The 23792-nt window shown below is 42.7% G+C and overlaps 1 protein-coding gene across 1 annotated transcript in view; it reads right to left on the bottom strand.

Annotated features, from left to right (window-relative positions):
• The window catches only part of plxnb1b (plexin b1b), an 83265-nt gene that overhangs the window by 45290 nt on the left and 14183 nt on the right, over nucleotides 1-23792 (bottom strand). Inside the window, exon 2 of the mRNA XM_041033839.1 lies at nucleotides 16536-16606. The gene's annotated coding sequence lies outside the window, so the exon portion shown is untranslated. The remainder of the gene's footprint in view (nucleotides 1-16535; nucleotides 16607-23792) is intronic.

Here is a 23792-nt window from a genome sequence, read left to right as displayed (position 1 = left end):
TAAAACATTAGGGTGTGTGTGTGTGTGTGTGTTGCTTATGGAGCTGGGCAGGCTTGTTGCACAACACACAGCAGTGAGAATGAAGTCGTAAAACAGTCTGAGGTGCACGGTATCCTGCTGAGCCTAGAAAGCAGAAATGCAGCCAGAAGCTCCACAGCTTTGACAAGGCACGAAACCCTGTAGAGCCTGAGGCGTCCGACAGCTGCGAGTCAGATAGTGGGACGACACACAGGTTGATAACAAAGACAAACATGGGAGCAAGCACTCACACAGTTGAGTGCTTGATCTCAACCAAGTATCACTAATTATGCGTAAACAAGTAACTCCATCAACTACTGCTACTGATTCTCTCTAAAAGCAACACGTTTTTCTAGAAAGCTGAACAAACAGACCATAAGATCTGTCCATTATGAAACTCTTAATAATTGCTGGTCCATGACAGACATTAGGACTTGAGCACCTCCTTGTTACTGATGTAACTTTGTTCTCAGAGCAATACTTTACTGTATTTTCCATGAGCACAAGTGAGCAACGCACCACTTACAGCCATTCAGATGTTTCCCGGTTCTTTTTCACATGCAGACTACGACATCCACCAAGGTCACATGGGGATAAACCTAAAAAAACATTCCTACTGACTTCCCCAAGTCACCTCTCTTCACCAGGCTCTGTTAAATGCCTCACATTCCTCTTGGAGGTGAGCATCGTCGTGCTGGACCAGCTGCTGCTCCTTCACCCCAGCTTCAGTCCTCCATGTTGGAGGAAGAAACCACAGCCCGACAGCTTCTTAAGGAGCTGGGGAGGGGAGGTGTTTTATAGGCTGCTTAAAATGCAAATGTAGTCAAGATTTCTGGATATGGACCGTAGGGTAGAGTGTGTGTGAGTGTGTGTATGTGTGTGTGTGTGTGTGTAAGAGGAGGGAAATTATTTTTTGTGTCTCTGTGGATGCATTTCTAAGTATCTGTGCGAATTCATATTATTAGAAAATGCCTTGAAGGGCTGTATAGTTGTGCAGACGTGTGTGTGTGTGTGTGTCTGGGCCATAATGTGTCACACAATCTAATGTAACACACTGAGAAGAGTTACCTTTCAGTGTAAGACAACCTAAGAACAGTGACACAGCCTGAAGCTATGAGTAATCTCTAGCATCAAACCTACTCTGCCACAGTGGACCACCCTGAAGGTGGACTTACCATTGTGGTCTCAGCCACCCTTAGTGAGCGGGCCTGCTTACAGCCACTGCTGGTTGGAGCAAAGCATGCTGGTCTGACAGAAATGACAGGCAGAGGAATATCATAGAGAGGAAATGTAAATAAAAAAAGAAAAGTTGATAAGAGCTGGACACATTCCTGTCTGAATCTGGACTGCACGAATGTTGTTTACTTCCCTGAGAGTACAGAGTGAATGTGTGTGTGTGAGTGTGTGTGTGTGTGTGTGTGCGTGTGTGTGTGTGTGTGCGTGTGTGTGTGTGTAATAGAAGCAGACTGTCTTTCTCTCACCTTCCTGTTTTACAAGCCAGAGGTTTACAATGAGGTGTTGAAGGACATGAGTGTCAGTCTGGTTATTGGGCTGTAGAGGTACAGAAGGGTGAAGGGAAGAGCAAAGAGAGGGGAGAAGAGCTGCAGTCACATTTACACTTGTTAAAACTCATATTTTTTATTCAGAATTATAAAACCCGTTTTCTATTTGTGAAAACGCACAAAAAAGGTGATTTCATTGCTTTGTTTCTCCATCCACACCACATCAGATAAGGTCTAGATCAAAAACCACTACACTTAATCTAGTCCAGATTCAATGGGACTAACAGAGGGAGTTTAGAGACTGTTTAAAACACAGACTCAGATTAGTGAAACCTTTTTTCTATTTGTGAGCAAGTCTTTGATGTAGACCTTGTCTGTGTGCGTGGAGAAAATCATTTCAGTTGTTTTATGAATAAAATAAGGGTTTCATAAATCTGAAAGACACATAGTGTTAGCTGGGTAGTCATTTTAACATTATTACCATGTTGTTGTTCAGACAACTGATGTTAGCTGCAAAAATGATAATCCTGCAATTATTATAATTAAACACATGCTGTACAGTAAAGCTCATTACCAGCTGACAGAGGCTGATGTTTGCATGAGAAGAATGACTTCATTTCATATTTCTTGGTTGTTTGGCTGCATTTCAACAACCAGACCAGAGGTAACAGGGCTTTATATTATTTCTGATACACACACAGCACACAGTGGAGGAGCCTCACTGTGTGGACTGCTTGTTGCACAGGGATATGGTTTTTTTTTGGTGATTGCTTCAGTGTTAGACGTTAGGTCACATTTTGGTGGTTATTTTCAGCGGATTAAACACTGTGCATTCATCGAATGAGAGGTCTGAGGAACTGAAATGTCTGAAAAAAAATACAGACGCCTTCACACTCTTTTCAATGCTAATTTGTGTTTGTAACATTATATCCATATAATTGACCAACATGCTAGCTGCTCAGAATGCTCTTAACTCAAGTGGCTGTGTGAAATGATCCTGATCAGTGCTTTATAATCACATTATTTTCCAACTTCTGCTGCACATCACTGCCATATGTTGCCATGTTGAGGCTGCAGATCCTCTGCAGGCTGTGGTGCTCCTCTGCATGGACAACACTCCAATTTTCTCCTCCACTGTCAAGTGGTGGTGACTTGAGTGAAACTGTGCATCATCCGAGGAGCTGTAAAAGCAATCCATGTCGCACACCTTCGCTCAATGGTTTCATTCATCATTGTGCTCCAGACGACACAAGGGTCACCAACCCTCGACTCTCCACACAAAGAAACACACACACACACACCTACACACCTCATTATACAGGAAGGCGGGGGTGGCGAACAACACCCACCACCTCTGCTCTGAATTCACCCAAAGCATCATTCACATCTAAACAAGGTCTGAGTGACCTGACTTTGAGAGGCAGGCTGCTGCCAGCACTTAGCTTTCATCTAGCCAGGAGGCAGAAACACAGGTAGGTAAACAACAGCACTCAGCCAAGAGGAGCAGCCAGGACTTTATCAGGAGCACCACACTAATCCTGGGTAGTTCCTCCCTTTGCTCTAAAAACAGCCTCAGTACTTCTTGTCATTGATTCCACAAGATGTTGGAAACTTTCCTCTGAGATTCTGCTCCATGTTAACATGATTCATCACATCATTTCAGCAGATTTATCAGCTGCACATTTAAGCTGCCAATCTCCTGTTCTACCACATCCCAAAGGGGTTCTACTGGATTCAGGTCTGCAGACTGGGGAGGACACTGAAGTTCACTGAACTCTCTGTCATGTTCATGAAACCAGTTTGAGCATTATCCTGCTGGAAGCAGCCATTAGAAGATGGTGAACTGTGGCCATGAAGGGATGAACATGGTCAGTAACAGCTCTGAAGCCTGTGCACTGGTTCAACATTGTTGGTAATGGGATCAGTGAGATCACCCAGCATCACGTACACAGCTGCCCGGACACTGATAAGCTGGGTAAGGGCTGAGGTGTCAGAGTTTGTGTGTCACAACCTCACACACACATGAACCTCCCACTCAGTGTTATGACAGGCCAACTCCTCCCAGCCCCAGGAGGTGAGACCTCTCTGTCTCTCTCTGAGCTCTCTGTCTGCACACTGATAGAAGAATCTATGCTGTGGTGGTCTCATAGAGCTCGACCTGGAAGGGCCACTGGGGAACCTCACCCCTCTGTGTGCACGTAATGAGGGTCCCAGTCAATTCCCAGTGTGACTAGTCCAAAACTCAGCCAGCATAAGGAAAGGGCGCATTTCTGTAGGTGGGGGTGATTAGGAGCTGGGGCAGGTCATGGGTTTGATTTATGAGTCGTCCCAACAGCCAGCAGCACGCAAAACACAATCAGTGCCTTCACTCCTCCTCCCCCAACAGGGAGGAAAAGGGAGGCTGGGAAAATACAGCAAGGACGTGTGTGTAGGGGTGTGAGTGTGTTGGGGGTTGGTTGATACTGTGTGAGCATCTCTCACCCCTTCTGCTCCAATACAAGGGATGGACAGCTACATTAAAAACACAATAGGCACCCTTCCAGCCCCCATCACTCTCTTGCTGGGAGCAATTAACAGTTTGTGTGGGTGTGCGGATGTGTCCTTAATTACGGTTCAAACCCCGAAGGGGGAGAATCCTGTTGTGTTTGTGCTGCTTTATTATCGTTTGTTGTATTATGCGGTCGCTCAGTTTGCCGTGAGCTGGAATGAGCGAGAAACATGAAACTAGGCCCAGTAACTGGAAATGATGTGTGAATGCTCGGTGGCTTGGTGATTAACAGCCAAAAAAGTAAACCATTTGAAAACACAAACACACACACACACACACACACACACACACACACAGTGAGTCTGTATCACTTTGAGATAATTGAAATGTACATCTCAGTGTCTTCTAGAAAAAAAAAAAAACAGTAAGACGACAACGTTTTAGATTCTGACCCTATCAGCATCAAATCTGATACATGGTCTTCCAGCAACAATGATCAAACTCAGTGACACCGTGTCCTGAACATACACACCAATATACATTATACTTAATACAAGTTACACACTTTTAAATAACAATAAATAAACAAATAAAAATAATAAAATAAATAACCAAATTTACAACTGTGACTGAAACAGAAATGGCAAAAATGGCTTAAAGTCGTAATCATCATTTTTCCTACAAACACTGTGACAATGAAACACGTGTGTGATTGTTCTCATTGCTTCTTTAAACTGAATGAAACCAGATGAAGTGACTGTGCTCAGGTTAAAGCCTGGAACTGGCTCTGTGCTGTTCGTGGCTTCAGCAGCCACATGACCGAGCTGTTTCCTCCTGCTGAGCGCAGAAAGGGTGGAACCTGCACTTTGCTGCTTGTGGTTACATTCTTGTTTGGTTTGCTCAGTAGTTTTGCTATTTGACAAATTTCTACAACACAAACCACGCCAGCTACGTAGCACACACAGTCCTGTGCAGTGGCACAGATGAGGTTCTCATTAACACCTCAGTTCAGAGGAATGACTGACAGACACACACACACATCAGAGCCGCTCAGCTGAGTGTACACCTCCACTCCTCCAGGACAATCACCAAGCAGCATGTGTGTTTCTGGCCCACAAATACACAATCAGACAACAATAGACATCCAGCCACAGAATACAACCACACCCTTATTCTGCCATAGACCATCAACAAATCCCACCTCTGTTTGCTCTTGTCCACAGTGGGAGTTTCTGTCTGCTCTCTTAAAGTTACAGTTCATGAAACACACACACACCAACACTGGCACTGCTCAGACTCTTTCTCCTGTTCACTTACAGAGACTTCACTAAGTTTTCACACACTGTCACCTTTTTCACACTTTACCATGTTGTACACTCAAAGGTCCATAGTGATAATGTCAAAACATGTTGTTTTTTTTTTTTTGCAATTTTATTAAAAAAAAAAAAATCTCTTATAACCACCAGGGATGTTGTGTTTTTGCTCGTCTAAGCACTAAAGCACTAAATCTTGGTGGAGAAATGGGGCGTGGGTCTGGGAAGAATCCGTTTCATTTTGGTGTGGATCTCGTTAAAGTGGTGGATCCAGGAATTTTCATCACTTTCCTTGATATTGTGAGATGGGGGCATTTTTCAACATTTCTGCCTCAGTGCGCTCTACTTTACCCAAACAAAGAATCTTTCATGTTCAAACATTCCACGTTCTGTGTAGTATTCATATATTTCTATTGTATATTTTCACAAGAAAGATTATTTCAGTTTCCTTCAGACTTTTTATGGGAAATTTCTAATATTTGCTGCAGATATATGATAAATTCAAAGATGTTTTACTTTATTATTATTCATCATTTAATGATGAGGACGATGGAGACGTTCTGGTCAGTTTCATGCACCCACATGGGCTGGAGAAATCCTTCCACTGGCCTGTGAAACAGGAGGCATGATGGAGGTCTGATCATCCCCCAAACACAAGACAGTGAAAACAATACTGTTCAAAGAATGATGGAGGAAAACTGGACCATCATGAACACTGTTGATGTGCCACTGATCTTTGCTACAGCTGACAGTGATTTTGTCCTACAGCGTCAACATGTTGCTAAGTTGAAATTTTATATGCACAGGTTCACTGTGTCATTTGTGTTTCTCAGGTCCAATAAAATTTTAATATTTTAGATTTCACATTTCAAGTAGAAGAAAAGCTCATCTACACAAAATGATTTAATGATAAAGGAGAATCTCATTCATTTTGTTATATAAATATGCAATGAATATTAGAACTTTTCTTTTAAAAAAAAAAGGTCTCAAGGAAACAGAAATAATCTTTCTTGAGAAAACATACAGTTAAAATATCTTAAAAAGTTAAAAAGAAACATCACCATCTTCAGCATCCAATCTCATCTGTGTTTTTGGATAGAAATATTTCCATACTACAAAGAATCAAAATTTGGTTTCAATAAAGTGAAAACTAGTGGAGACATGAACTATAGAATATCAAAGATCCAAAGATTAAAAAATGTATCATTGTAAAACATTTAGCAGCACCCACTTACATGAACACATGCTGCAAATGATCCTGGGGCTTTCTTGAATTCTCAGGACATATTTCAAACCAGTGCAGTCAAACATTAGACACAGATGAGGCTCCAAATACACAACCAATGAATCACACACCTGATGAAGGGCCAAACTTCAAAAATCACAACTGAGAAAGTATTTGGAGTAAATCTACAGGATTCTGTGAGGTCCCATGAATTTAACAGAAGCTGAAAAGTTAAACACGACAAACCATGGAACATTCGTATGGATTATAACTGCCCCTCCAAGGCCCATCCTTTGAACGTTTTCAAAAGGGTAGGACAATAAGACCAAACTGCAGTTTACTCACAGAGACCCAACAGTGTGATGTGCCACCAATTAATAATCATCTGCGTCAAAAATAGCAGCACTGTCTGGTCCCAAAAGAGATTTATCTGCTGTGATGATGATTCACACCAACTGATCACATCCACTTGAGTATTAGATATATTTACACATGGACCCAAGACCTGCAGCAGCACAACAGGACCAAACCTGATTAGACCCAACATGATCTGGATACAGCCTGACTTAAATAAAGCTGGTGAATAAAATGCATCACCATATCCAAAAGGAACGATGGCCAAAGTTATAAAAATAAGATCTGTAACTGACTGCATATGAAGGACTGAGACCACGTTTAAATCTGTGTCCCAAAATCTGCAAGACCAAATTAAAAGGAGTGCTACGGCTTCTCACAGCAGCGTTTCATTGTGTTGGTGTGGTTCAGTCCAACACCACAAAGAAAAACAGTCTTTATTTCTTCTTTGTCTGAAACCCTCAAGAGGAAGAAAATATTTAGATTGCCTGTTTAAAGCTCCACAACTCCCCTGTACTTTATCTTACCCTGTCCTTTCTATGTGTGTGTGTGTGTGTGTGTTCCAGTGGTTAAGGGATTCACATTGGAGGACTAACAGTCCTCTCTGCTGTCCATCTCAGAGCTCAGAGTCAAGTTCAACCATGACTGATGTTACACATGTCGACAATATAGCCCCACACACGCAATCACACATTACACAGTAAATTCCTGGTTTAAATCCGTTTAAATTCCACTCTATTTTTCCAATACTTTGTTTACACCCCGGCTACATTCAGCAGTTGACAGCTACATGAAGGTTTGATGGTTTTTCTGTGTCACCCCATGCTGGGTTGTAGGTGGTGGTTTGTGCGACTAGTAAACAACAGATGAGGATACAAAGTGTATCTGGTTTCACAGGCTGCTGGTCGCCATTCCTTTGGATCTGTGGGCTTTGAAAGAGTCAGGTAACAGATGCTCAAGCTACAAGCTGGCAGTAAACTAGAGACCAGTAATTACACGCTCAAACACACACACACACACACGCACGCGCACACACACAAACATCTAATCACCATGTTAGCACAAACACACAGTCCCACTACAGTGCTGCTCCAATTCCCAAACGTCTTTGTTAATTCTTCTTACACGGTGGTGTGTCTTCTCTGCAACTAGAATGAAAGTCTTCTTCAACTGAAGACGTTCCACAGTCTGTCTGACTTGCTATTCAGTCTCCTACAGGACATATAGCCTACACATAACAGTCCAACCAGTCATCCAGTTCTCTGGTGATTTTCAGGGAACTGCACTCTGTGCTCCATCCTTGTCTGGGATGTTCACGTTGTTCTGAAACAAGCTGGAGTAGTCTCATTTGAAGTCTTGTACTGTGAGGGTTCAATCACCTCTAAAATGTCAGCCTAGCCAACATCAAGACAGAAATTACACTCATCTGGTGAGCACCAAGGCCAAAAAGAGCCGGGCCCCCGACTCTGGCATCCACTTCAGAGAGGAAGTGATCGGGTTGGAGTTTCCACAGACCAATGAGCTAATCATCCAAAGCCAGTTAGTGTGGCCATAGATGTTTCACATTTTGAAACATGCTGAGTCAGCATGTTGGCCACCATTACCTCATTATGGAATTTTGCAGGCATGTACAGGTGTCAGCAGTCAGTCAGATTAATACAGTCCTTCGGTTAATCTCAGCTGTCCATAAAACTCTATAAAACACAATCATTCTCTGACAGAGTCTATTTGGGAGAATTAGTCGCTCTTCAGTTACAGTAATGTGGTGATTTGAATCCCGTCCACTGTGTATTACACCGCTCTCTGCATGATGACACCACTGTAATTGAGGTCTGGATTTTTATAACAGAATCAGCCTGTGATTCCCATTCTTCTCCTACTCTGAGGCCAATGCAGCATGTAGTGTCTTCTCTGTGTGTTTTAGCCCACAGATCAGTGCCACCATTCAGCTCAGCAGCAGAAGGCCCCAAACTCTACAGTGATCTTTAATAACCTCATTCATTTCAGTCACCTGGCTTCAGATACTCTTTGCTTCTGTGTTTCTGATTGGTCAGTGGTTTAAAACAAAGAGAAAGAGGAAGGGCAGCTTCTAATCTGTCAACTGTCTCACCCTCGGAGACCACTGATGGTGTCTGTATGTAAATGTGTATGCGTTGAGGTGGGGGGTGGGTGTAAAGTGGGTGTATTGTCCTTTCATCCCCCGAGGTATGTGATTGTGTGTGTGTGTCAGGCCAGCTCCCCTGGGACGAACATACCTTATTGATCGGCCTCATGTGTGTTTAACTGTATGTCTGGGTATCATCTGGCCTCCATCCCTGATCGGCCCATTGTCTCTTTCAATCTACTCTTTCTCTTCATCTCATCACTCTCTCGCGTCACCATCAGCCTCTGCTCCATCCGTTCCCGCGCGTCTTCCTGCCCTGCACCGCCTCTCTTTGTCTCTTTCCCCATCTACTTTAGCTTTCTGTCTCCCTCAGTCTTTGCTCTTTCTCACTCTGTCTATTAATTCAGTCTGTCTCAGATGGATGGAGAGGGGGGAGGGAGAACAGAGGCAGAGGACGGCTGGCGAAACGAGAGAGAGAGCTAAGGATACGAGACAAGGTGTTCTCTGAAAAGTCACTCAGGAGAGCTTTTACCATTACTTAATTAAATGAAATGTATTGTTGCAGAATAAAAATCTGAATTCATGGATTTGGTTAAAGTTTTTGTATTGCAAACACAATTCTAATGGGATATGGTGAGTGACACAAAATTTGATTGATAAAAAATGAAATTGAAGCTGGTGTACCTTAATGAAATTCGTTTGATGACTTAATATTTCTAAATCTTTATTTGATAAGTGTAGACCTCCCACCACAGACACAGCAGACATTTTCTGAATGGTCTCCCTCTGAAAGTTAAGCAACATCTTCTAGAATCACATAAAAAAATACCACTTACATTTTTATCATCTACCTGTCATCATCATCCTACACTGTGTATTTTAAATGTTTAATATTTGTTATCAGTTCGAATCCAGTTGAACAAATAGTCAAATACAAACAAGCAAAGCAGAGCAGCTGCTGGAATCTCCTCTCATTTTAATACATTTGACTAGCAAAAAGCAGAGCGCGATGCAGACCACGGCCCAAACTGAGGACTGCATCTAAGGCACCGACATGCATCTGAGGTGATCCGATCACAAGTGGACTCTAAGTACAGGTGTGAATTCACCCAATACGCATTTGAGATCCAGTCAATCAGACCACATCCAGAGATGGTGTGGGGCCACATATGGCCACAATCGTTTAGGAGTGTGAGCGCAAATGTGTCGGTTGTTCTCATTTCTTCTTCTTCTTTACTTTATGGCAGACTGGGCACAGGAAGTGCATTGCTGCCTCCGGCTAAACACAACAAAGCATCTGATCTTTGCAAACTGAAATGATGTACATATTTATTTGCATATAGAGCGGAGAATTGAGATCCAATCACAAGGGATCCCTGGACACATGGAGACATATTTTAATGGCAAGTGTGAACTGACGAACTTAGGCCTGTTCACTTGTGATCAGATCACCTGGGACGGATGTTAGTGGCAGATCTGAACAGGGCCTAACATGCAGATTCACATTTCATGCTGCAGAGTCTTTTGTACTTTTTTGTTGTCTTTGTGTTTTTTTTCTCCTGGGTTTGGGCAAATTTGGATAGTGGATCACAAAGATTAAAGTAAAAGTTCTTTTGTATTTCAGGGTGTATTTCTGAAGGTATCAACAAAGGTTAAAGCTCCTCCAGTTGTTTCGGCATGTTCCTTTCAAAGCCAGGCACAATATGAAAGGGATGGCCCACTTTTTTTTTTTTTTTTTTTACCTTTTCACAGCCACCCCACCACCCTCCACAGGATTCCAACATCAAAAGCAGTTCACCACCCAGTAAAAGCACTCATCCCTGCCTGAATATCTTTAAGGTCGGGAGCATCTTTGAGGAGGTGGAGGGCATTAGAGAGGGGGATATGGAACTAAATGGAAATAAAGCTTCGGGCTTCTGAAAAGCCTGAGTTGGTGAGTGAATGTCATGGAAATGGTCAAGCAGTGATTGAGATTCTGCACCCTGCTCTGCTGGTCCGGGAAGCCCAAGATAAATGTAGGTGACTTTAAATTAAAAAAAAAAAGAGAGAGAGAGAGGACACAATCAGTGAGATGAGTGAGTGCATTCCTCTCCCTCACTGGCTGAAGTCATGTGAAGTTCAGACGTGGTTCATGTGGCTCCAAAGACAAAAAAAAAAAAAAAAAGAAAAAAAGAAATAAAAAGACAAGAGGACAAATAAATGACATGATTCGATTATATTGTTCTGCTTGCTGTGAGTTTAAGCTGCTTTACTCCAGGAAAGTCACCTTGTCTTGTGAGGAGATAAGCAAGGTCAATTGAGCTCGGCATGACATCACTTGTTTAACGCTTTCATGTTCGCTCAAACAGAAAGAGAAGAAACAAAGAAAAAGTGTTTAAAAAAAAACGCTCAATAGGAATTTTACATCTGAAAGGAGAAAAAAGAGAAAACTAAGAGGGCTTCAGGCAAGGACACTCAAACACACCGTGTAGTGAGGTTCTTTAACAAGATACCAGCTCTTGTAGTCTGTGGCTGACAAGCCGGAGACCGACGTTGCTCTTACAAACAACCCTTTTGTCATCAGGAACATTTAGTCCCAGGGAACAAATGGCCTGCCAGTGATTTACAGTCCTCTGGGGAATGGATTTATGATTAGCAGTCACTTAGTGACTTACTGAGATCACCACATCCTTCTGGCAGCAACAACACACACACACACACACGCACACCAAGTGATTATGGATGTACTACTGACACACTTTAACTAACAGAGGTACCAATTACAAATGTAGTTACATCCCTTGTGGTCTCCTCTGGAGGTGAATGTCTATTGGTTCATACTTTTTCTTATCTATACTTTTCTTTTTAACACTCAATATTATAACTGATGTCTTTTCTTCATTACACCTTATCTACAAGTAGGTGAAACATATCATTCACTTCACATGTAGCATCAGTTCAGCGCCCCCCCAACACCACACCCTTTTCCTAAGAACTCACATTTTCATGTGTCTTCTTGACTGGTGCGTTGACTCATCGGCCTTTAAGGGCCAGCCCTAATAAACACACTCTCCATTTAGTAATCCCTCCATGTGGGGATTACATTTGTACCATGACCTACTTGGTCACAGGTAGGTCTCTTAGAAAAACACCTTCTCTGTTTGAAACCACATTGTAAAGTCACCTCATCGCTATGAGTCTGGCTCCTGATTCTAGCTCCACCTGAGACGGAGAACATGTAGGTGAAGGCCTGAATGGAGAGTAACTGATCAGGAGGAGGTCGTGTTGGAGGAGCGAAGTGGTTTGCTTTAGAGTCTCATGCTAGCGCTAGTTTGATTGCCAGAACTTGCATCCTGTAGCTTTAACTGGTTTGGTTGAGCAGCACCACTTCACAGCGCGACTACAAAACAGTCTGCCTCAGTTGTACCACACCCTGTCACACACACAGCTGAAAATGTAGACGTTTCCACAGAAGCATCTGAAAAGCAGCATTCATTCATCAAACAAGCAAGAGCACATTAACGGGGCAGAAACACAATCTCACAAGATGGGCTGTGACTTGGCTTAAATGGATGGCTCATAAACATGGATTCAATTATCTTCTCAGGTTAGTTAAAAGGTTCTTAATGAAGAATTTTAATATTAATGATTTTGATAAAGAGTGAAATGCAGATAGAGTGATGGATGGACTTACACTGTGTTCATTCACCTCATGCCCCACAAACCGAAACCCTGTTTACATCAGGAAACATCAGCAACTCTGACACTGAGACAGAGGTTATGGTCGTCACTGTCGTCACTAATAAGTCCCACCCTGCTTTGAGTCACACTCAGCACACTGACATTTGCTGGCAGCACCGTTTAAGATCAGTCTGAGGAAACAGTTCCACTTTATAGTGTCTATTCCTTCTTGGGTAGACACAACTCATGGAGCTGCCAAGAGCTGTCTCAGGCTAATACCTTCTTTACACACTGTATAGACAAAACACTGCAAATCTAATTCACCCAAGCGTACACCACACATGGCAAAGAATTATCTGCAAGAACCAACAGGTAACCTGACAAACACGTCACCAAATTGAGTATGTGATCTGCAGTCAAACAGTCCTCTGATGAAGCCCATGACTTCAGCTAATCTGTGGGCACAGTATGAGCTCATTTAAGATGGTTTATTTGGTATCAATCCAGATTATTTATCAAGTCAGTGTTAGTTAAGTTGTCTGATACGCTTAAATGCACATTAATCTGGATAGCCCTGATCTGTCCCTCCCAGCAGAGGTCTGTGCAGGGCAGGCCAGACCACTGTTTCTGCAAGACAAATTGTGGTGAAGGATGAAGACCTTGATGTCCTTGAGCCTTGGTATATTACACACGAACCAAATTTGCATTTGGCAACAGCTGTTTGTTGCACTCTGAAAGCACGTATAGGTCTACAACGTGTCAATCAGGCCTCAGGTCACTCAGTGAGATGATGAAAACTGGCAAAGCTTACAGACTGTGTGCTGTTAGATGGGCTTGGTGCAGTGAATTGCTGAGGATTAGTGGAGTTGGCTGAAGGGGGGGGTTAAAAAACACAGGAAGAGGGAGGGAGGGATTTTTAAAAAATGAAATGGAAAAGATGCTGCAGGGGTGTCCCCATGGCATAGTGGTCTAAAGCTGGTTAAATGCTTGGCCAAGGAGTTACTGGGAGTCCTGCCTTAGATACCCACAGCACAAGTTTGAATTTTTAGAACAATGTCAGGATTTCACCTGTTATAATGGCGACTGTTACAATACTAGATGGATGTATCATTATATCATTTATATTCTCCATATTAACAGACAATGTCATCATCCTGTCCCACTGCAACATCTGGCCAGAGACCTTTGTAATATGTCACCAGTTCTCTCCTGATTTTTCTTGTCTACCTCTAAAAGAAATAATCCTACAACAACGACAGAATGATACTGCACTTGATGATGAAGTAAATTCAAAGTGTTCTATGGGTCTGTCAGTCCTTAGTCCTAATGTAGTTTTAATCTCTTAAGATGTTTCAAACGCCCCAAAAGCTGGAACAAAATGCTGACTCTGCCTATTGTGTACTTATTTTTTTTTTAATAATTATTACTGTTATTATTAATGTTGTTATTGTTGTCATCCAAATAGATCCTCCTCTTTGTGGTAGGACTGTGTTTGTGCCACTTTATTGTTATTTTTATTTGTCGTTATGCCGCAGCTCAAATTGCTGTGAGCTGGAACGAGCTAGAAATATGACACTTGACCAAATTACTGGAATAACAGGAAATGATGTTCAAATGCTTCCCAAGAAATATGAGCCCAATGGGACCAATGGTGGCACTGAAATTAAGGCACAAACATGCAATTTAGGAAAGACCACGCCCCAGCTGTGAGCAGAAGTCCGGCTCAGTGTTCTACTAAAAAAGCCTTTTGGAACATAAAAGTTTTTTTTTTTTTTGTTTGTTTTTGCAAATTTTCCGAATTTGCATCATATGAAAATTGGTAAAGTGACACTTACACCAAATTTTCTGTACAACCAAAGTCCGAGCTGTACAATTCCACTATAAATGAGCATGATCAGTCCAAAAACATGGCCTTGAAACCTGTTGGACTCACCAATGAAACTTAATTGGAACTGAAGTGACTCTGCTCGGCTTTGTCAAAGACTGAAGCCTGCTTATTGGCTGACTGTAGTTTCTATCAAACGTTAATGAATAGGGAATAATTAGTCTTATTTTTGTGATACTGTTCTCAGATCAGTAGCTTAATCCATATCTGGTGCTCCTGTGAGCATTTCCGGCAGCAGGACTGTGGGGTTGAGTCAAAAATAAACTATGTTGAACGTGTGTGTTCATGGTAATTAAGAAATATGGCATCCAGTGCAACAGCAGTCTGACAGACTGAAATAACACAGCTGTAGACTCTTTAATGTCACACAGTTTATTGTTATGAACTTGAAAGTTTATAATCTTAAACTATTGAGGACAAAGTTAAATTCAGAGAACACCACCACTGACAGAGACGTGACGTGATCCACTTGGAGGAAGATGTGTTTCTCTGTGGAGCTTCTTCCCTCACAAACTATCTTTGTGACATGTACTGACAGCAGCGTGCAGAGAGCACACAAACTGAAAACAGCCAAGTTTAATGAGGCCGTCATCAAGTTATCACAGAATTAACATTAATCAGTGACAGCTGATGATATACTGCTGAAAACGTTTGTCATCTTAACCAGTGAAAGCGACGCTCAACATCGACTGACAATGAGAAGCTTTGTTAATGATTATTAGCATCAGAGCTGAGAGAATCTCACACATATAATACTTCACTGATTTTCGCCGGCTTACGCAGTAGGATGCTGCACTTTAGAGCCCAGATGTCTTAAAGACTGGCAGGCTGAGGTGGACAGAACACAGGATCAGATTTTTATCTGCATTATTTTATCTAACACCGATCCATCAAAGTATGCAAAGATGGGCCCCAATACTTAGTAGAGACTTGGTATCAGCTGGGGACGTTTCTAGTCCATGGACATGATTGTTCAGCCTCTGTTGTCATTGAGTCTGCATGCTGCACCGTATTCCTGCTGTAAAACTCAGCAAGTCAGGACTTGGTGTCAGTCTCCAATACACTCTATCTCCAACCAGTCTGCCAATCTGCCACCGTGCAGTGGAAAATGGGGATTGGCTCATGTGCAGAAACTGCTGACAGTAGGATGTGACCCTGGGCATTCTGCTTATTTGAAACAGCTGGGTGGATGCACGGACCACAGAGAGAGGTTATGAGAAGACATAAACAGTTCACCCACCAACACCATCCGCCTGATTCAACCACAACAGCTTCCTGGCCTCCCTCTCTTTGGCTTATGCTCCAGCCTGGTCCTCCACACTACCCCAGCCTGGGAATAAATATTCCTGGCTCAAATTTCATAATGTAATCAAAACACTGGGCTTTATGGGAGCGCCAAGAAGATAGAAGCCTGGCAGAGCGGTGGGACAAGGAGGAGGAGGAGGAGGACTCGAACAGGGAGGAGAACCAAGGAAGGGGGATCAGGCTTTAGTTTATGTAACCAAGTTCAGCTGGAGGAAAAACACAATAATCCTTAGAGAAGGCAAAAACAGTAAGAGAAGAAGGGAGGAGGGCTGACCGCGGGAAGGGAAATATGAAAACAAACAGATAAAAGTCACAGTGGGGAGGCCTCCGTTTGCATGGCCTGAGCTTCTGGTTTGGCGTGGGCAGGAGTAATTGGGGAGCTGCCGCTGGCACTTTAAATAGCTGCTGAGTGTGATGAGATGTGGTTTTTGGGGGAAGTGGACCTGACACAGCAGGAGAAAGAAACTCAAAAACCCATGAAATGCTGTGTAATTCAGATAAACTGAAGGACACATTCCCTAGACACATCTGGCTATTCTGGTGTACAACATCAGCAACGGCCAAAACCCAAAATCACAAAAAATTATAATGACTATATGAGAGTAAAAATGAGTTAGGGACACCATTTCCTGTGCATAATGTTTCCTGGAAGTACAAACAGAGAGAAATTTAGTTTCTTACCTGTGGATGTTTATTGCCCTTTTCCCGCTATTTCCAATATTTCCATGGTTCCCATGAGGATCAGCCCAAACCTGAAGGAAGATGAGCAGTTAGTCCACAGAGCAGATTTTTACAGCTTCCTTCCCTAAAAGCCTAAAGCATGAAATCAAGTACAACACAAATGGCCTTTGAGGAACCATAACGTGGAAACAGATGATGATAGCAGGAACCAATAGCTGAGAAATTAACCCCTACGAAGTGAGCTTAAGCCATTTGCAACGCCTGTCATGTTTTCTTAATTCATGCTACGCAAGTGAGGGCCTCCATTCTTCATACAAGACAGGCATTGTTCACTACAACCACTGGAAACCATCTTGCGATGGGATCGCAGCAGCCGTGACGCCCGTCAGCATGCTGATGTCCTGACCCATAGGTTCTATATTATTACATGAGTCCTCAGTACTTATGGGTCGGACCACACCCATCTTCAAACTTCATTTTGATCTCAACTTCACACCTGTAAAGTTTGGTGATAGCATCTTGCACAGTTGTAATGCTATCCACAGACAGACAGACACCTGCCAAAGTACTCAAAACCACCTCTATGGTAGTTCCTGTTACAGTGGGTGTCTTCAGGTTCACATTTTTCTATGGTAACACACACAAACAGACTCACAAGGTGAAAAGAATACCGCCCACGCTGTCGGAGCTGGTTACAAAGACCTTGCTGAACATGGCGATGGAGAAGCCACCACAAAAGTCACCTTTTTAAAGCCAGACAGGTGGCTGCCACCGACAAGGAAGCATTAAACATGACCTCACTGTAACACTTCAACACCACATCCTCACAGTGAAGGCCAGGGGATGGCCAGGAAATCATCAGAATTAAAAAAAAAAAAAATGTCTGGAGTGAAATAAATGTCAGCCTCTGTTGAGAGCAGAAGGTCTGCATTAAATAACATACACATACTAAAAAAATTTTTAAGCCATAAATAATTACAAAGACAGCCTACTTAAACCCAAATGTGCCTTTAATTGCCGGAGGTTTACCAGGAGTGGAGCAGGCTCAGGGATTGTGTTCCTTTTAAACTGCTCTGAGGTGTCTGAACCTCGTCCCAGAGGACATTTCCTCAGAGAGCATAGCTGCTGGGTGAGAATCATCTCAACAGCGTTTAAGGTTTTTTTTGTTTAAGCTGAAATATAAAAACCAAAGAGAGCAATGAGAGAGAGCGGCCAGGAATTTTAGATGCAATCTGAGCAGCTTTCTCTAATGCATTTGTTTCCACAGCCGTCAGACGACCAAAACAAACTGTGATAGAGAATAATAGAACGATTTCTATAACAGATGTCTAAAACTGAACCATAGCTTTACTTAAAATGCTAAACTTCCTGAGCTTCTCTGAATCTATGATGAACCAACCTTTTCAGCAGTTTCAATCACAAAACATGAGTCTAAACAGCACTGTTGAAAATAAACTGACCCTGGAATTGGGGTCAGCGGTGCTCAGCTCAGTCAGCTCCAGATCTGACTTGAAATTTAAATGAAAATCCAAAGAGGGAAAGTTAAAACTGTTCAAACTGTGGCTCAAATCACAGATAAAAGCTGCAGACACAGTCTGGACAACATTTAACACATTAAATGCCGAACATAATGAGACTGAATCCTACTAAAGTACGTATGTGTCACCAGGCTCAAACAACCAAGCTGCATGGGCCTAATCCTGAAAAACAGATGAAATCAGTCCTGCATCCGTATCAGCTTTCACGGCCTTAAATTCTCAAATTATTTCTCTTTTCATGCTTGTCTTTCACCACAGGTGTCCTGAGGCTGGAAAAGCTGTACAATTCCCCTCCCACAGGAGATTCAACTGACAGTCATTGTCTAAGAATGCTGCCTTACCTTGGATGAAACTTGGTCAAACCTGGACTTTTTCCAAACCACCCTCAAGGCTGAAAAAAAAAAATAGAGTAGTTTTGAGCTCTATGGCCTCTGCCAGCTGATCCAGCAGCTCCTACCTCTGCCCTATGGCCAGGATGCGTTGGATCTTGTTTTGTGTGGAGACTCTTTCAGGTGAGCGGCTGGCTCAGATGGAAGACACTAACTCATTCATATATTGCTCCTATGTATATTTGACCCAGACTGTGAGGGTGAGGCCTGCAGCTGTGAGGCATGCAGACAAGTTTGAAGTTGCAAGGGCAGACAGCAGTTTGGTGGAATTGTGGGCAACTGAGTTATCAGAGCCTGAAGCCCCTTTACTTTGACGATTAGTAACCAGAATTAGAAATGTTTGGTTTTCAGAGGCCAGGAGCAGCTATGCCGTGTCCCTCAGCCCGCAGCTCCTTTTTGACACAAGGCCAAATGAACAGGTGCCCTCTCTCAAGGTAAGAGAGTGACTGGAATTCAGGCCTTAACACATTTAAGGCTTCATGGCTTCCTTTGTGGTCATGATAAGGGACTGTGCCAGTTTCAGCCTGGCTTCCAATTGTCAGGAAGTGTACAGTGACTCATCTGGTAATATGGCATGTTCGCTCAGCCTTGCCAAAACCAGTGAGTCACCAGCCGGGAAAAGAAAGGCAGTCAGGCAGCCCCCTCCTCTAACAACCTCTATAGGGAGGGACATCGCACCCAGGAGTCCTCCTCAAGCATGTCCACTGCTGCAAATACACAGGGACCTTTTGACAGCGCCAAGAGGGACCGGGCTCAGTTCGAATCAGGTCAGATTAACCTGGGAAAGAAAAATATCACTGGCACAGCAACAGCAGAGACAGAGAGGCATATTTTCTGTAAACAAGAGACGCGTCCTTCAAAGCAGCTAAAACTGTGACACAAAGGATTCTCGTGAGAAAACAGACTTCAAAAAGAGGCCTTTTCCAGCCGTTATAAACTCCTAAAATTAGTGTGAGCTTTCACCCTCCACTTGGCAATGGTGGTGAACTTTGGAAAACATGATAGCACCATAATGTTTTTTTTTTTTTTTCTTCACTGGCTTCTTAGTTTTGTCCGTTCAGTGGAGCTGGTCCCGAACACATCAAAAAAACTTGGCTCTTCGCAGGAGGAAATGACACAGCATCACCCAAACCAACAGTGCCACCATTCCTGAGGTTGTTAAGCTGTCGGTCTTAAAACTACCATCGACAGTGTGCCTTTGGCCATGGTCGCTCTGTAATTAAATACCAGAAATTTCTGCTCTTTTCCCGCTCTGTCCCTCGGAAAATATATACAGGGTCTAAATACAACTCCTGCCCTGCCCTCTCAGGCTCGCTGGTACAGGGCTGATGCAAACCTGCTTCATTCCTTAACCCACATCTGGTCATTCCAACTCCAAACAGACGTTTTACCAGTAAATCCTACGAGAAACCAGGCAGAGAAAGCAGCTGTGGTGTCAAACTGAAAGTGAAATAATGTGGTGGTTGAATCCTGGGAGCTAGGGGTAAATGAGTCGCTGAACCCAAAAAGCAGAAATCTTCCTTGAAAGTACCCTGCTGCAGAGTAAACACAAGGATTAATCTAAAATTATAGCAAAGTAATGAGAGACTGGGCATCTCTCTCTCTCTGAGCCTCTCTGAGGATGAAGCTTTTCAGCGACGGCTCGGTCTGATTGTGTTCTCACACAGAACACGACAGCAGGATGCTGCCTCTATGGCCAGTTCATTCATCATCGTCCCATGTTTTCTCATGGCATACAAGACAGGGTAAACTCATCATCGGAATCTGACAACACATGGCACACATGGCATGTGGGCCAATTCCCCCGACTGGTATCCGCCATGACTGATTTTTTTTTTTTTTTAAGTCAGTGGGGGAAACACTCAGGGGGTCACTAGCTATGCTTCACCTGACTATTTTAATTATTGATGCCTTTTAATGTCTCAATTCAATCCCCCCTTCATCCTCACTGCTTCATAAATTCACTCTAGTGGTGAGTTTTTTACCACGTGAAACATATTCCTTGAGGAATAAAGCCTAACGTGTTCATCATCTATACTTATCTATACAAACATTCCCTCTAACATAAACTAATTCTGAATTTAATCCCTCAATCACACGATATTTTGCAAGTGTAGAACACCGTGCCCTTCGGTGTCCCAACTCAGGGGTTTATCTCTTTGAGTCCTTCATGTCTGTCAAAACAGGCCATGGAAACAAGCTAAATTTTGCATTTAAAAGTGTCTAAATAGTCCAAATAGGTAGAACCCTATTGTGCTTGTGCCAGTCTATCACGATTCTAAAGGGGAAGAACCCAGTTGTGTTAGTTTTCTCATTGGGTAACAGTGCCATCCATAGAACTCCTAATGTGGCCCAATATAAGATCTAAAATCAAGGGGTTCTATAACCTGTTTAACACAGAGAGACTTTTCAAACAGACACAGTGAGGAAACAGGACCTGGCTTTGGTGAGGAGGTGTTACTGTTCTCACTGGGACTTATTTTAATGTTAAAAAGGTTTCAATGTCATTTGACCGAATTTCCAAACCATTTCTAAGAGACAGCGAGAGACTTCAAGAGAGACAGAAAATGAGAACATGTTCACTGACAGAAACTGTGTGAAAAGCTTAACTGGATTTGCTTTGTGTGATTCAATTTTGTGTAATTATATGTTTTAGCAGAACTCTAACGACAGGCTGGAGTCTCTGAACCTGCAACCCCAGCCTCATATGAATAATTCAAATGACGGCTATCTCCTGTTGGAAGGAGGCATCGGTGGAAAGGGTCACACTCCCTCTGGCTCTGACCTCTGCCTCTGTCCAGGCTCAGTAGCCTGGTGTGTCGCAGCCACGCCTGTCAGGCACTTTCACACATCTGCAGAGCTCACGGAGCCACAGTCCAGACAAACCTTCACCTGCAGCACCACACAAGCTCTGCTGCACAAATCCCTCTTGAATGCCATGCAAAGTAGACCAAGGATTAAGTGTGAACTTGCTCTTTTGCTTTCAGATGACGCTCAATAATGAATTGCATATGCAGCAGCAGCAGCAAATGCCCAGGGGCAATCAATTAAGAGATTTCCCAGTGCCACTGTGCCAAAGCCATGAAGCCTTCAGTATTTAGTACAGCTGTTCAGCAAGCCCGACCCCTTCCACAAAATCAGGACAAATCGGTTCCACTGACCAAAACAAGACTCCTCTAACATAAAACACAGCTCATTTGTAAAATAAGGTTTTACTGTCTCAGATTTTCCATTTTTCTTGAAGCTGACACTGAGGCTAAAATAACAGTTCCTGTTGTGTAAATCTGCTCGCAGATGACTTCCATCTTTATCACGGAGTGAGGCCGACACCTAATTCACTCCCAGGCACGGTTGTTTCATTTTAATTTGTTTCAAATTATGGGGAGAAGGAGAAGATCACATCACACGCTGTACATGCTGTGCTTCCTCGACACTCACTGAGCAGTGGCAGCTGCGGCAACACAGCCACCAACGCCAAACCAGCAGAGCTACCCCTATTTAAGTTTGTGACTGAAGATCATGAGATATGATTGAAAGCTCCAGAAGAGTTACTGCATGAACCTTGAGATGAGGCTTTCTTGTCAACTGTTATTTCCAAGTTAAAGAATGAACCGGTAGTCATTAGTATTAGACATGGACTAATATATATTTTAGTTTTGGTCTTTTCATGAGTTTTGTTGAGAATAAGAAAAACAGAATGAGAAAACAGATTGTTGTGTCTTTGTGTGGAAAAAACAACTCCAGCCCTTCAGGGGTTGTGATTGCTAATTTCAACACAATGCAACATTTAATAAAAAAGGAAAAAGAATATTTCAGAATGTTCCACTTGATGCAAAAACACAGAGAGAGAACACAGAGAGACTTGTGGTAAGATTATACCTCCATATCTGTAATTTACAACACTCTAGCTGTGGATATGGTTTTGGTTTATGTAATGCAGCTCAACAAACCTACTTCTTAAACAGTGTGAATTTTCCATCAAATTCCATTAAAACTTTTGAAAAGCAAACATTCCCAAATCAGATCACAGACTCCAGAGTACCACACCAAGCTGCTGCCTTTTGATTGTCTCCTACTATGCAGGACATTGATTTGGGTCATGGGCTTTTTATACAAATCAGCTTGTTGTCTATGATCAATAGGCAGCAGAATGAACATGTGTAATCGATAAGGGCCTGGGGAGAGATCAGGGTCAGTATGGTCTGATAGTGCCCTCACTATGGTATAGACTACAGACTGAGCAGCCAACGGGGGTCTGGATTGGAGGGAACATTTTTATCCCAAACATCCCAGTCTGAAGTACGGGTCATTCAACACGAGTGTCATATTACAAAAGTTACATTTATAGTGCTGATTGGTATCAATACACGGCTGAGCCGTCACATCAATTCATTACATATTTGGGAAGCAATAAACCAAGACATTAGTCTGATGAGGATGGAGAATTTTCTACATGGCTTCACCTCAACCAGTCACACTGGTTTCCCACTGTCTCATTTCATCACCCATCAAGAGGTAATATGAAATATGAGATAACATGTGGGCAGTGATTTCAAAACATTTCAGCTGCATTCCAGTCCCAAAGGCTCTGCCATGATCTCTCAGCATGAACAGAGGGCTTGGGTAAAAACTAGTTTTAGAACTTTCTGTGCAGCCGCATGCTCACCACCAGGACGGGTTACATCATGGGCTAAAAAAATAAAATAAATAAAAGTTTGCATAAATCAGGAGAGGAGAGCTCATGGTAACAGGTGGCAAAAGAAGGAATCTGGGGGTTTATTACAGCGGCTTCAGAGAAGCTGTAACTTGTGAGAGAATGGTTGAACAGCCTGTTAGGTTTGTCACATAAGTGTTACAGCAACCATGACACCTTTACCCTTTAACACAAGTTCTTAGTGGAAACATTTTTCTGTAATGACAAAGTTAATCATTACTTTTAGGGCCCGAATTTGAAATATCTGCATTCAAGACACTGTTGGAAATGTTTTAAAGGCCCCTGCACCAAACTGAAAAGAAATTGAAAATATTGCCCCACAGCAAACCTACATAACCAGCTCTGTCCAACCTCTGAGCTAAAACTAAAAAAACCTTTGTAAAACCAAGATAACAATAGCAGACAATGTGCCGATGACTGTAACATAACCCCATTCTCAAAAAAGTGAAGGTTAAGGCACAAGATAATTAACAATCAGTCTGAACTACTCCAGTGGAAACAATGTCTAATGTGTTTCTGTCAAAAGAAGAGGGCAGTCTGAGCTATAAAACTTTTACAGGTCCCTTCGCTGATCATCGGTCCTGCTGAGCAACACATGAGGTAAACCATCAGCACT

This window comes from Toxotes jaculatrix, chromosome 3 (assembly GCF_017976425.1).
Source record: "Toxotes jaculatrix isolate fToxJac2 chromosome 3, fToxJac2.pri, whole genome shotgun sequence".
Classification (NCBI taxonomy): Eukaryota; Metazoa; Chordata; class Actinopteri; family Toxotidae; genus Toxotes; species Toxotes jaculatrix.
This window is presented reverse-complemented; position numbering and strand designations above follow the sequence as displayed.